A 15,308-nucleotide genomic window follows, 5' to 3' on the forward strand; every position below is an offset into this window, starting at 1 on the left:
AAAGAAAAGAAAAGAAAAGAAAAGAAAAGAAAGGAAAGAAAAGAAAAGAAAAGAAAAGAAAAGAAAAGAAAAGAAAAGAAAAGAAAAGAAAAGAAAAGGAGTCACAAAGAGTTCTCAAGGCCACACTGCTAGTAACTGATGTGCCCAGGCTAGCAGGCAGAGTCAATGCGCTTAAGCACTGTGCAAACTGCCTTTCAGATAGAAGTTTTTCCCCAGAGGCTAAGTGTGTCTTCCCTTGAAGTTTTCTCCAGCCCTCCTTAGCTTCGGATCCAGCCTGCTCAGCTGAGGGACCTTCTTTTCCCAGGACAAAGGTGAGGACAGAGTAGAACAACCTCATTCCAAGACCCCTTTCATAAGCAACTGCCATGGCCAGGAGTTACTGATTCCAAGGGACAACGACTCCATTTGTAAGTCACAGGAATGGCTGTTCTTAATGTACCCCTGGTCTTCTCAAATGGAGCCACCACCCTCACTGCTCCTCTGAGGGTCACTGAATCCCAGACCCTAGTGTCCTGCCACCCATGCACCACCTCCCTGATGAACAGAGGCACTGCAGACTCAGCCCATGTCCTGCAAACCTGCACAAGACAAAATATTAGATAAACATGCCAATCTCTTCTGGGGTTAAAAACTCAGGAGAGAAGTCTGGGCTAGATGGAGACATGGGCGTCAAACAGGCAGGACAAAGCCAGGGGTGTGGTTTAGGTCACCATGGAGGGAAGCAGATCAGAAGAGGAGCAAAGGGTTCGGTGCGGTGGCACACACCTGTAATCCCAGCACTTTGGGAGGCCAAGGCAGGAAGATTACTTGAGCCCAGGAGTTAGGGGCTGCAGTGACCCATGAGTCTGTCACTGTACTCCAGCCTGGGCAACAGAGCAAGATCCTCATCTTGAAAAAAATAAAGCAGAGGAAAGAGTCAAAGATGGAGACTCCAAGACTCTGACGTTTAAGAAGGATCCTTAATAAGGACAAAAGGTGAAGTGACAGGAAGCTCCCTCCTCTTCATGAATCTCCCTTCTCTCAGCTCTCCTTCCTCCTTCCCTACTCCAGGCTATGCCAGGAGAATGTCTCCATAGTGCAGACTGGACCACAACACCTCCTGCTTAGATACTTCTTGACAGTGCCCCATCTGCCCCATCACACCTTGGCCATGTTTCTCAAGTTGCAGGACTCACCCTATGGCGATAATTTTAGGCAGCACACAGACTTATCTGCAACTCTGAATGGTTCCCTCTGTCTTCCTCCACTCACCCTCCACTCATTCATGCAACCTTCAAGACCAGATGCAAATGTCACTCTCTCTATGTGGTCTTCCCTTGCCCCAGCAAGTTGGAGCATCAAATATCATTGACTAACAGAATACGAAAGGTAGTTCATTTTCCAATGTGCAAAAACAAAGTTCCAGCCAGGTGCGGTGGCTCATGCCTGTAATCCCAGCACTTTGGGAGGCTGAGGCAGGAGGATTGCTTGAGCCTAGGAGTTCAAGACCAGCCACAACACAGGGAGACCCTGTCTCTACAAAAAAATATACAAAAATTAACTGAGTGTGGTGGTGTGCGCCTGTAGTCCCAGCTACTCAGGAGGCTGAGGTGGGAGGATGGCTTGAGCCCAGGAGGTCAAGGTCACAGTGTGCTGCGATTGAACCACTGCACTCCAGCCTGGGCAACAGAGCAAGACCCCATCGCAAAAATAAACCCCCCAAAAAACAAGAAACAAAATCTCAGTTTGATGCTCATGGGTCTTTAACACTTTCTAACACTGTTCGTCTCTCTTTTCTGACAAAGAGAGAGCTGCCTCAGAGCCTGTAGCTCTCTAGCTCGCTTGCTATCTAATTTGAACTTAACAGCATCATTTCTTCACTGCATTTGTTTTCTCAGTGGTCTTCTGCTTAATGTAACCAATGCTTAATGTAATCAATAGAAGAAAAAAGTCAGTTGATTGACTGAGATTTGCAAAATAAAGTGCAAGATCAAGCACTATAAAAGAATGCATCTCCTTTAGTCACTAGTTTAACAATCACTTATTTATGCAACAAATGTTTATTGAGCACTGTATTCATTTCCTGTGGATGCTGTAACAAACTACCACAAACTTAGTAGCTTAAAACCACAGAAATTTATTCTCTTACAGTTCTGGAGGCCAGAACTCTGAAATGAATCTTATGGAGCTAAAATCAAGCTATCAGCAGGGCTGTGCTCCCTCCAGAGGCTCTAGGGGAAAATCTGTTTTTTGTTTGTTTGTTTGTTTTGTTTTTGTTTTTGTTTTTGCCTTTTCCAACTTTTACGACTGCATCCCTTGGTTCGTGGCCCCTACCTCCATCTTCAAAGCCTGCAGAGAAGCCTCTTATTTCAGTCATCACATTGACTTCTGTTGTTGCCAAATCTCCTTCTGCCTCCTTTTAACAAAAACACTTGTGATTACATTTAGGGTCCACCCAGATGATTCAGGATATTTTCCACATTTAAAGATCCTTAACTTGGCTAGGCACAGTGGCTCACACCTATAATCCCAGCACTTTGGGAGGCCAAGGTAGGTGGATCACTTGAGCTTAGGAGTTCGAGACCAGCCTGAGCAATATGATGAAACCCCGCCTCTACAAAAGATGCAAAACTTAGCTGAGTCTGGTGGTGCATGTCTGTAGTCCCAGCGACTTGGGAGGCTGAGGCAGGAGGATCGCTTGAGCCTGGGAGGCCGAAGTTGCAGTGAGCTGAGATCAAGCCAGTGCACTCTGGCCTAGGCAACAGAGTGAGATCTTGTCTCAGAAAAAAAAAAAAAGAAAGATCCTTAATCACATCTGTGAAGTCTCTTTCTGTGCCATAGAAGGTAATGTCCACAGGTCTCAGGCATTAGGATGTGGGTATTTGGGGGAGGGAGTCTCTTTGGCACCTTCAAAAGTGTTTACTACGTGCTCAGCACATGGTAGGAGTTAGGGATGCATCTGCCAGTCAGGCAGAAAAAACTCCCCACCCTTATGGAACTCACTTGGCTACTGGGGGATGAGAAACCACGAAAATGATCAATGGAAGAAAAAAGTCAATTGTTTAACTGAGATTTTCAAAAAATTGTACAAAATCATGCACGATAGAATGCCTAAAATACATATGTAGGCAATCAGTGTTATGGAAAAAAGAAAACACAGTCAAGGGCACTGAGAGGGCAAGGACAGGCAGAGGGAGCTGGGAACAATACTATTTGGTCAGGGGAGAACTTGACAGGATATGATCTGAGCAACTGGAGAGAATCATTCATGCAGATACATCTGGAGGAAGAATGTTCTAGGAAGAAGGAGAAGCCAGTGGTAACAGAAACATTTCCTATTAAAATAAGTTTATTCTGGGCCAGTTGTGGTGGCTCACACCTATAATCCCAGCACTTTCAGAGGTCGAGGTAGGTGGATCACTTGAGGTCAGGAGTTCGAGACTAGCCTGGCCAACACAGTGAAACTCCGTCTCTACTAAAAATACAAAATTAACATACAAATTTGTAAAAAATACAAAAATTAACCAGGCGTGGTGGTGTGCACCCGTAATCCCAGCTACTTGGGAGACTGAGATAGGAGAATCACTTGAACCCAGGAGGTGGAGGTTGCAGTGAGCCAAGATCGCACCACTGCACTCCAGCCTGGGCAACAGAGCAAGACTCTGTCTCAAAAATAAATAAATAAATAAATAAATAAATAAATAAATAAATAAAATTTATTCCCAGTGGAATATTATTCACCCATTAAAAGAAATGAACTCCAAAAGGTAGGAAGGTGGGAAGGGGATGAGGAATGAAACACTACCTTTTGGAGACAATGCACACTGTTCAGGTGATGGCTACACTAAAAGCACACACTTCACTACTAATGCAATATATCCATGTAACACAACTGCACTTGTATCCCTAAATCCATAAAAATAAAACAAAAAATTAAAAAAGAATGAACTACTGACGTATGAATGAACCCTGAAAAGGTCATATATGGTCCCATTCCATTTATACGAAATACTCAGAATGGATAAATTCACAGATAGAAAGCAGATTGCAGGGAGGAGAAAAGGAGAGTGATTGCTTAATGGATATGGAGTCTCCTTTGTGGATAACGAAAAAGCCTTGGAACTAGATAGAGGTGGTGGTTACATGGCATGGAGGACATAATAAATGCTGCTGAACTGTGCACTTTAAAAGAGTTATGTGGCTGGGTGCGGTGGTTCACCTCTGTAATCCCAGCACTTTGGGAGGCCCAGGAAGGTGGATCACCTGAGGTCAGGAGTTTGAGACCAGCCTGGTCAACAAGGTGAAACCCCGTCTCTACTAAAAATGCAAAAAGTTAGCCGGGCATGGTGGTAGATGCCTGTAATTTCACCTACTCAGGAGACTGAGGCAGGAGAAAGGCTTGAACCCAGGAGGCAGAGGTTGCAATGAGACGAGTTCATGCCACTGCCCTCCAGCCTGGGTAGCAAGAGTAAAACTCCGTCTAAAAAAAAAAAGGGTTATGTGATAAAAAATTTAAAATCCAAAAACTAAATTTATTTAAATGAAAAGAGAGCGAGTTGACCTAATGAAAAACAATAAGTGAAATTATAAAGAAAAGCAAGATGCACTGGGCATAGAAGTCAGAAGAGCAGAAACTTCTGGCCTGGGGCTGGACTAGAGGAGGAGAAAGTAGAAGTGACTAGAGGTAAACAGAGCATTTGGAAAACTGGGTAGCAAGGAGCTATTTCTCACTTTAAGTGGCAGTAGAAACCCAAGTGTTTGCTTTGCTTTTTTTTTTTTTTTTTTTGTGACGGGGTCTCACTCCAACACCCAGGATAGAGTGAGTGCAGTGACATGATCACGGCTCCCTGCAGCCTTGACTTCCCAGACTCAGGTGATTCTCCCATCTCAGCCTCCCAAGTAGCTGGGATGACAGGCATGTGTCGCCATGCCCTGCTAATTTTTGGTAGAGATAGGTTTTCATCATGTTACCTGGCTAGTCTTGAACTCCTGGGATCAAGTGATCTGCCTATCTTGGCCTCCCAAAGTGCTGGGATTACAGGCGTAAGTCATTGTGCCTGGCCAGCTTTTCTATTTTTTAAAACCACATATGTCTTTTATGCATTCTTCTATAGTGCATGATTTTGCAACATTTTTTGAAAATCTCAGACCGGACTCAGTGGCTCATGATTGTAGTCCCAGCACTTTGGGAGACTCAGACAAGAGGATCACTTGAGCCCAAGAGTTTGAGGCCAACCTGGACAACATAGCAAGACTTCATCTCTACAAATAAAAACAGCTAGACATGGTGGCCTGTAGTAGTAGATACTGGGGAGGCTGGGGGGATGACTTGAGCCCAGAAGTTTGTGGCTACAGTGAGTATGGTCATGCCACAGCACTACAGCTTGGGCAACAAAGCAAAACTTTGTCTTAGAAAAAAATATCTTAGAAAAGAAAGAAAATGATGAGTGGGTGTTAACACAGGTGTTGCATGGATGTTCATAACACATCCTAAAAGCAACCTAGCATTCAAGGCAATGTCCCCAGGGTGCAAATATCTTTCTGGCTCTGTCCCCTCCACAGAGGCATCCCCAAGAAATGACTGGCCACACATTCCCCAGGGTGGCTGCCCTGGGAATGTCCCCTCCAGATCCACCTCTGGCTCATGCAGCCACCACTACCTCCTAGGAAACGGATAAACTGTTCTAGTTCCTTCTCTCCCAAGGCAGGACCGGCCCAGGGTGGAGAAGGGGTCTGGATCAGCAGGATTCCTGAGACATGTGCTCTAATTGCGGGCTACAGACTGAAGGGGCCCCATTGTGCCCAGCTGAAAGCTGGAAGGAGCAGCAGGAGGAGGTGAAACAGAACTGATTGTTAAAACGCTCCTTCGCCCTCCTCCAGGAACATTCCCAGTGGAATCTTCCCAGCCTCGTCTGCTCATACCTCTGGCCAGATGGGCAGGTGTTTGTCTGACAAACTGTTGTTCAACAGCTCTCTTTGTTAAATGATTGCATGTACTCAGGGATCTGACAGTTGTCTTTTGTTCTTTTTTAATAACAATATTATTATTATTATTATTATTTGAGACAGGGTCTCACTCTGTCACCCAGGCCGGAGTGAAATGTCACCATCATAGTTTACTGCAGCCCCAACCTCCCAGACTCAATCCTTCCACCTCAGCCTCCCAAGTATATAGTCAGTAGCCACACCTGGCTAATATTTGTATTTTTTGCAAAGATGGAGTCTTACCATGTTGTCTAGGCTGGTCTTGAACTCCTGGGCTTCACCTGCCTCAGCCTCCCAAAGTGCTGGAATTACAGGCATGAGCCTCCATGACTGGTAATAACATTATTAAAAATACATTTTTATTTGTAGTTATAGAAAAGTAGTAAGTATTGTGTTTGGAATCTTGTCTGTCAGTGGTAAAAGCCTAAATTACATTTGATTAAGAAAAAGTAAATACATAAAGGCTCACATAATTGAAAAGTCCATGGGTCTCTGCTTCAGGTACGGCTGGATCCAGGAATTCAGAAGATGAAATCTGAACTCTAAGTTCTCTCTCTCCTTTGTCTTCCCTTATGTTAGCTCTATTCTCAGACATACTCATCATACAGTGTTAAGATGGGTGCTAGAAACCCTAGACATGTGTACTATCTCTTAGCACTCTCCTCATCCAAAGAAAGAGAACTTCTGTCTTATAACTATTTCAAACCCCCAAATTATTGAATGGGCTTGCATTGGACATCCTTAGGTCGTGGGGCTTTTCTTGAAACAATCACTGTGGCCAAATGAATGAAAACATTGTAGTTTGCCAGACCTGGATTTTGTGTGTACTTCTGAATTGGGAGAGCAGCCCTCCCACTAAAAGTCATATTAAAAGTGGAGGGTAAGGAATGATTGCCCAAGAGCCACCAAGGTTTAGTGCAGCAATAGATATCCCATTCCGCACTATAGAAAATTGAGCATTTTCAGAAAAGCACAAAGAAGAAAATAAAGACCAGCCATTACTCCACAATGACAGGCTTCCAGGAGATACCATCTGGGCTCTCTTTTCTTACATGAGGGAACTCAAGCCAGCTCAGAGGATTTTCCAACCCAGCAACATGAAATAGATTCCAGTACAAACACGAGAAAAAGAAGAAAAGCAAAGGGAGTTTTGGCAAGATAGTGAAGCTGGCTATCTGTGGTTGCCTGCCAACCTTCTGCAGCCAGTCAGTCCCCAGATCCCTGCCAGCCTCAGAACACACTTCTGCCTCCTGAATACCTCCAGCCTCTGAATCATCTGACATTAACTTGTTCATCCATTATCCATCCATTCACATATCCATCCATTCGTCCATTCATCCACTCACTCTTCCATTCACATATCCGCCCATCCATCCATCCATCCATCCATCCACTCACTCATCCATTCACATATCTGTTCATCCATTCACTCATCCATCCATCCATTCACATATCAGTGCATCATTCATCCATCCATCCATTCACATATCCATCCATCCATCCATTCATCTACTCACTCATCCATTCACACATCTGTCCATCCATCCACTTATCCATCCATTCATTCATCCACTCACTCATCCATTCCCGTATCCATCCATCCATCCATCCATCCATCCATCCATCCATCCATTCACATATCCATTCATTCATCCATCCATCCTTTCACATACCAGTTCATCCATCCATTCATCCATCCATCCATTCACATATCCATCCATTCATTCTACTACACACCTATCCTATAATTATTTTTTACACTTGATCTTAGCCAAAAGGCCAAGAAGCGATCCATAATTCTTTTTTAAGCCCTGAAGTCAGACTACTTGGTTCAAATCCAAGTCCCAACACTTACTAGCTGTATGACTCTGGGCTAGTTTCTTAACCAGTGTCTGCCCCAGTTTTCTCATCTGTAAACGCAGGTGGAGGCGGGGGTGGGTAATGACAGTTTTTACTACCTAAGCTTATTTTGAGAGTAAAATGAGATAAGGTTGATTCTGAGCGCTTGGCGGAGGGCCTGGCTCATGAAAGATCCACAGCAGAATTTTCTAGTGTTGGGTTTGTGTTGTTGTTGTTATAACATTAGGTATTTACCATGCATCAGACATTAGTAAGGCCACCTACAGGCAACTGAATGGGCTAAGGTTGGGTAAGCACTGCTAACTACAATTTTTTTCCTCTGCTGCCCTAGAGGCAGATGCTGTAAAGAACTTTTAGGACCACAGGGAATTGTCCTCTGGGATCTTCTGGTTTTTAAATCTGCTATATCTTGAACTTTAAAATAATAATAATAAATGCAACTCAGGCTTTGCAACTCCTGAAGATCCTCAAGGGAGTTGCCTGGGATCTGTTATTATTGACTTAAACTTTCTGGCTTAAGGCTGGGCACCTGAAAAATGATCAAACTGGACATCTATGGAGCCCCCACATTCATGCAGATCTGGGGAGTGGGGCAGGCAAATGCCAGCCCACCCTCAATGGACAGTTTATGGAAATTGATGGCCTTACAGAATATCTTGGGAGTCAAGGGGGTGTCCTCATCACATCCTCCCTTGGGGCAGAGACATTGAAAAAGAGAGGAGGATTTAGGAGGTCACTAGCTGCTTCTTTAGGTGGAAAACTGGATACGGCTTTCTGGGCCATGGCTTGAGATCTGAGAATAATGTTCTTGCCCTTGGCGAGTAATGGATGCCCCTCATGAAATAAGGAGAGACTATGATGGCCGTGGGCCAGCTAGCATACACCAGGGGCTGTACACTGAGTATGAAAGGAGGGAGAGAAAAAGGACAGGATCAGAGCTTGGCATGGGGCCTGAGTAGAGGGTGAGCCAATGGCCAGAGGAGAGCCCAGCGCAGTCAGGATCAGGGGTCAATCTGTGGTCAGGATCAGGGTTAAACCCGAACAAGGGCCAGGCTCAGTTCATGTACAGGTCTCTGGTCCTGATGGTCCTGCCTCACTGTCAGGCTTTGGGTGGAGGCTACTGGCTGCTTCCTTGTCCACAGGCTTCCTCAAGGTGACCTTGACATTTTCCCAGGCTGTCTCTGCCACTTCCCTTCCACTGCACTATTTACAGCCTTCCTCCTTTGAAGACCCTGGCACCAACATACCACCTCTCTCACCCTTGCCAACACCACCCACCATCATCCAGGACCGTTTACATCCCCTGAAGACTTCAGCCTCTGCTGCCCTGTTTGCTCCTTGCATTTATGCAAAAAAAAATTTTTTTTTTAATTGAAGAGATGGAATCTTGCTCTGTGACACAGGCTGGAGTGCAGTGGCACCATCATAGCTCACTGCAGCCCCAACTCCTTGGGCTCAAGTTATTCTCCTGCCTCAGCCTTCTGAGTAGCTGGGGCTACAGGCATGGACCGCCATGCCCGGCTCATTAAAAGAAAAAAAAATTTTTTTAAATTTTTTGTAGAAATGGGTTCTCACTGTGTTGCCAGGCTGGTCTTGAACTCCTGACCTCAAGTGATCCTCCCGCCTTCGCCTCCCAAAGCTCTGGGATTATGGACCTGAGCCAGGGCACCCAGTCTTATTTCCGCTTTTTCAGGTGTGGCAGACACCCCAGCTCACACTGGCTTTGGTAAACAGTGGGGGAGGGGGTTATTGTGACTCACTTAAATGAACTGTCTAGATGCATCTAGCTTTAAGAACAGATAGACCCAATGTTCAGTCATTAGGGCCCCATCCATCGCCCTCCTCCATTCCCCTGATCTCCTTGACTTTCTTCTGAGATCAGGTCTCTCCATAGGGTGCGAAGATGGCCTCTGACAACCACTCACCCCTGACAACCACTCACCCCGCTAAGCCTCTACTGTTTTTCTAGCTCATTCATATCAAAGAAAACGAGATCCTCCTTCGGCCTGCATTCATAGATCAAACCCAGCAAGGGATTCTGATTGGTGCTGTTTGGGTCACATGCCCAGCTCTGAACCAATCACAGTGGTCAGAGGATGATACTCTCATTGGCCACGTCTGAGTCACGTGTCCGTCCTAGATAAAGGTGAGTGCCACCCACACCACGTGGATTTCTGAAAGAACAGTGACCGAGCAAACAAGCCTAAGTCCTCAGCTTGAGCAGATTGTACTTGAACTCTGAATGACCCACTCAATCAGGAGACCTCACAATTCTTTGAGTTCCTCAACTCCAATAGCTTTCCTCTTCAGTCTTTGGTAGCCACACATTCCCAAAGCTATACCTTTGGTATGAAATACTTCCCATCCCTCCCTTTTTTTTTTTTTTTTTTTTTTTTTTTTTACTTTTTGAGAGGGAGTTCGCCCTGTCACCCAGACTGGAGTGCAGTGGCGTAGATCTCGGCTCACCACAACCTCCACCTCCGGGGTTCAAGGGATTCTCCTGACTCAGCCTCCCGAGTAGCTGGGATTACAGGCTCCCTCTACCACGCCCAACTAATTTTTTTGTATTTTTAGTAGAGACGGGGTTCACCATGTTGGTCAGGCTGGTCTCGAACTCCTGACCTCAAGTGATCCACCCGCCTCGGCCTCCCAAAGTGCTGGGATTACAGGCGTGAACCACCGCGCCTGGCCCCCTCCACTTTTCCTACTCTTGTTCTCTACCCTATTTCTTGACCCAATTGGAATTTCCAGACCCCCTCAACCCTCGCTAAACTCCCAACTCATCCATCCTCTCCTTCATCTTTCTGGAGGAGACCTCGTAGTCAAACACTTTAGCCATGCATTCAACACCTCCCTACCTTTTCACCCTTGCAACCCTGGAACAGTGCAAATGAGAGTTTCTGTCTTTCGGCCAGTGGGGTCATTAGCCCAGCTGGGGAAAATTGTGTAATTATACCAATTGATCAGTTACACATTTATGGTCACGGCAGTTACTTAGCATAATGCTTCTCAAACTTTGATCTTCATATGAACCATTAGGGATCCAATTTAAAATGCAGACTCTGATCTGTTAGAGTTAAAATGCAGACTCTGGAATAAGGTGTACAGTTCTAACTGGCTCCCAGGTGAGGCAGAAGCTACTGGTCATCGGCTGGGTGCGGTGACTCACACCTGTAATCCCAGCACTTCGGGAGGCCGAGGGAGGCGAATCACCTGAGGTCAGGAGTTCGAGACCAGCCTGGCCAACATAGCGAAACCCCCTCTCTACTAGCAATACAAATAGCTGGTCGTGATGGTGGGCACCTGTAATCCCAGCTACTTCGGAGGTTGAGGCAGGAGAATTGCTTGAACCCTGGAGACAGAAGTTGCAGTGAGTCGAGATCCCGACATTGCACTCCAGCCTGGGTGACAAGGGTGAAACTCCATCTCTAGCAAATCAAAACAAAATAAAAAAAGAAGCTACTGGTCCTCAGAGCACACTTTCAGCGGTCAGGGTTCAGCATTCGTTTACTTTAGTGTCCCTCAGACATTCCTCAAGAACCTGGGGTGCTTGTTAAATATGAAGGTATCAGGTCTCTTCCATGGAATTTCTGACTCAATATGTAGGGATTGGAGGCCGAAAGGTCTCCTTAATTTTAACAATTTTGAAGTGACTTATCCCCTGGGATAATTGGAAAACTGTGTTCTTTCATGTAATTTGATTTGCATATCTCATTTTGGATTCCAGACCTTCTCTGCCATTCACAATCCCCACCCTTTACTCATCCCCATAAGCCTCAGCGGGTGAGCTGGCCCTGACCTTCCAGAGACAACTAAGGTGTGTTGGCATAAATGAAACTTCACTTATATCCCCTCTTATCTTTGTTCTTTTCCCTCCAACGTTGGAGAAGGAGGTGCCTTCTCTACCCTAGCCCATTCCCCTCCGCCGTTCATTCTCCTTGTTCTCCCACAATTCCCCTCCTATTCTTTCTTTCTTTTTTTTTTTTTTTTTCTGTTTTTAGAGGGAGTCTTACTCTTGTTGCCCAGGTTGGAGTGCAGTGGCGCAACCTCGGCTAACTGCAACCTCCACCTCCTGGGTTCAAGCGATTCTCCCACCTGAGCCTTCTGAGTAGCTGGGATTACAGGTGTGCATCACCACACCCAGCTAATTTTTGTATTTTTAGTAGAGACTGGGTTTCACCATGTTGGCCAGGCTAGTCTCAGATCTCCTGAACTCAGGTGATCCACCCGCCTCACCCTCCCAAAGTGCTGAGATTACAGGCATGGGCAACCAAACCCAGCCTGCCTGTGAGACATTTTTTTGTCATAAACTTTTATTTTTTTATTTTTTTTATTTTTTTAAGAGATGGGATCTTGTTCTGTCCCCCAGACTGGAATGCAGTCGTGTGACCTTGGCTCACTGCAGTCTTGAACTCCCCGGCTGAAGCGATCCTCCCACCTCAGCCTCCAGAGTAGTTGGCACTACAAGTGTGTGCCACCACACCCAGTTAAGTAAACTTATTTTTTAAAAAACTTCTTTTTTGGGGGTGGAGGGGAGATGGAGGTTCCCTCTTGTCACCCAAGCTGGAGTGCTATGGTGTGATCTCAGCTCAATGTAACCTCCGTCTCCTGCCTTGGCCTCCTGAATAGCTGGGATTACAAATGTGCACCACCACGCCCAGTTAATTTTGTATTTTTATTAGTAGAGACAGGGTTTCACTATGTTGGCCAGGCTGGTCTCGAACTCCTGACCTCAAGTGACCTGCCTGCCTCAGCCTCCCAAAGTGCTGGGATCACAGGTGTGAGCCACTATGCCCAGCTAAATCTTTTCTTAAAAGGCTTTTTGGGCCAGGCTCAGTGGCTCACACTTGTAATCTCAACACTTTGGGAGACCGAATCAGGAGGATGGCTTGTGCCCAGGAGCTTGAGGCCAGCCCTGGCAATGTAGCAAGACCCCGTCTCTACAAAAAAATACGAAAATTAGCTGGGCGTGGTGACGTGTACCTGTAGTCCCAGCTACTTGGGAGGCTGAGGTGGGAGGATCACTTGGTCTGGGAGGTTGAAGCTACAATCAGTGGTGATTGTGTTACTGCACTCCAGCCTGGAAGACAGAACAAGACCTGATTTCCTTAAAACAAACAAACAAAAAAGGCTTTTTGCTTTAAATCAGTTTAGCTCTATGGATGACTTGCAAAAACAGTATGGACAGTTTCCGTACACCCTTTACCCAGTTTCTCCTAATGTTACTGTGGCTTAAAGAGTCATGGGATGTTTGTCAAAACTAAGAAATGAATGCTGGTACAAAACTTTGAACTGAATTACAGACTTTATTCAGTTTCACCAGTTTTCCCACTAATGTCCAAAAAGTGTGTGTTTTAAATTATACAATACTTCATTCATCATTCTTTTAAAATTAGAAAATACAAATATAAAAAGAGAGAAAAAACCCACAATCACCAAAAACCACGATACAGACACAACTATAGGTGACATTTTGCTTTTCTCTTGTAGTGTTTACCCAAGTAAATATATATATATATATTTTCTTTTTTCACAAAATATGCTCACCCGGTCCTACAATCTGCTTTTCCACTAAATTGTGTATCATAAATGGCCTTTCATGTTGGCAATTATAGCTCAAGATCATCATTTTATCACATTAACGTTTTATTTTAACTTTTGATAGGTAACAGACTCACATGGTTCAACATACAAAAGGTAGAAAAGAATATTTAGCAAAAATCTCCCTCCCATCCCCATTTCCCACTCACCCAATCCTTTCCTCCACCACATGATTGTGTGGATCAAAACAGGTTAAAGCTGACAGCAAATTCTGGGATGAATAAACCATTATTTCACTCAGCCAATTCTCTATTACTGGATACATAGGTTGTTTCTATAGGTTTACATTATAAATGACACTTTGATTTACCACTGCCTTTGCCAAACTATTTCCTTAGGATAAATTCCTACTGAAGCAGCCAGGTCAAAGAGTTTACACTTTTACACTTTTTTTTTTTTTTGGAGACAGGGTCTCACTCTGCTGTACAGGCTGGAATGCAGTGGGGCGATCTCGGCTCACTGCAACCTCTGCCTCCCGGGTTCAAGTGATTCTCGTGCCTCAGCCTCCCAAGTAGCTGGGATTACAGACATGTGACACCACACCCAACTAATTTTTGTATTTTTAGTAGAGATGGGTTTCACCATGTTGCCCAGGCTGGTCTTGAACTCCTGGCCTCAAGTGATCCTCCCACCTTGGCCTCCCAAAGTACCGGGATTACAGGCGTAAGCCACCGCGCCCAGCCTAGAGCTTACACTTTGAGAAGAGAGAGTCCTTTTATTTCAAATTGCTTTGTACAAAGATTACACGCCACTTTCCTACACCCAGGACTGCCCAGGCCATCAGACTGTACCAAGCAGTTAAGTCACAATGTTGTCCTTTTTATCTGCATTTCTTTTGTAACTAGAGAGGTTGGGTCATGTTTATTTCATTATCTATGAACAGACGAATTTCCTGGAAGTTGATCTCAGATGGCTACCTCCCCTTATTCACCCCACATTGACTCTTTTACTCCTTACAGTTTGGGATCCACTTTGTCCCTCCCCGACCAAGATGCCCCAGCAAAAGGGCCACAGAAGCATCCAACCAAATGGGCCCTTCCCAGCCTCATCCTGTTTAATTTCCCTGCCACCAAACATTAGAGACCAGGCCATGCCTCTGCCCCTGAGCCTTTTAGGCCAGGTCATCCTTCTAAAAAAAAAAAAAAAGTGTAGTTGTTAGATGAAGCCTGCTGTTTTGTTTTGTTTTGAGATGGAGTCTCACTCTGTCACCCAGGCTGGTGTGCAGTGGTGTGATCTCAGCTCACTGCAACCTCCACCTCCCAGATTCAAGCGATTCTCCTGCCTCAACCTCCCAAGTAGCTGGGATTACAGGCGCGTGGTACCACACCTGGCTAATTTTTGTATTCATAGTAGAGTCAGGGTTTTGCCATGTTGGCCAGGCTGGTCTCGAACTCCTGACCTCAGGTGATCCACCCACCTAGGCCTCCCAGAGTGCTAGGATTACAGACATGCACCACTGTGTGTGGCCCAAATTCACAATTTCTTTAATCCAATTTGAGTTTTGACAATATACAGTCATGGAACCACCACCATTACCATAATACAGAATATTTCAGTCCCCCTAAAGTTCCCTTGCGCCTCTTTGCTCTCAAGCCCTCCCTACTCCTACTCCCTGGCAACCACTAATCTACTTCTTATCACTATGGATTTTGCCTTTTCTAGAATTTTCTATAAATGGAACTGTAGCAGTCGCTAATCTGTACGAGTCTACAACAACCTCAATTCTTGCCTCCTCAGAAGAAATAATTCATCCAAGGGACATAAGGCAGAGTGAGAGACCAAGGCAAGTTTTAGAGCAGAAGGGAAAGTTTATGACCAAGCTTTAGAGCAGGAACAAAAGGAAGGAAGGTACACTTGGAAGAGGGCCAAGCAGGTGACTTGAG

Source organism: Rhinopithecus bieti, unplaced genomic scaffold (genome assembly GCF_001698545.2).
Source record: "Rhinopithecus bieti isolate Rb0 unplaced genomic scaffold, ASM169854v2 scaffold_13348, whole genome shotgun sequence".
Taxonomy (NCBI): Eukaryota; Metazoa; Chordata; class Mammalia; order Primates; family Cercopithecidae; genus Rhinopithecus; species Rhinopithecus bieti.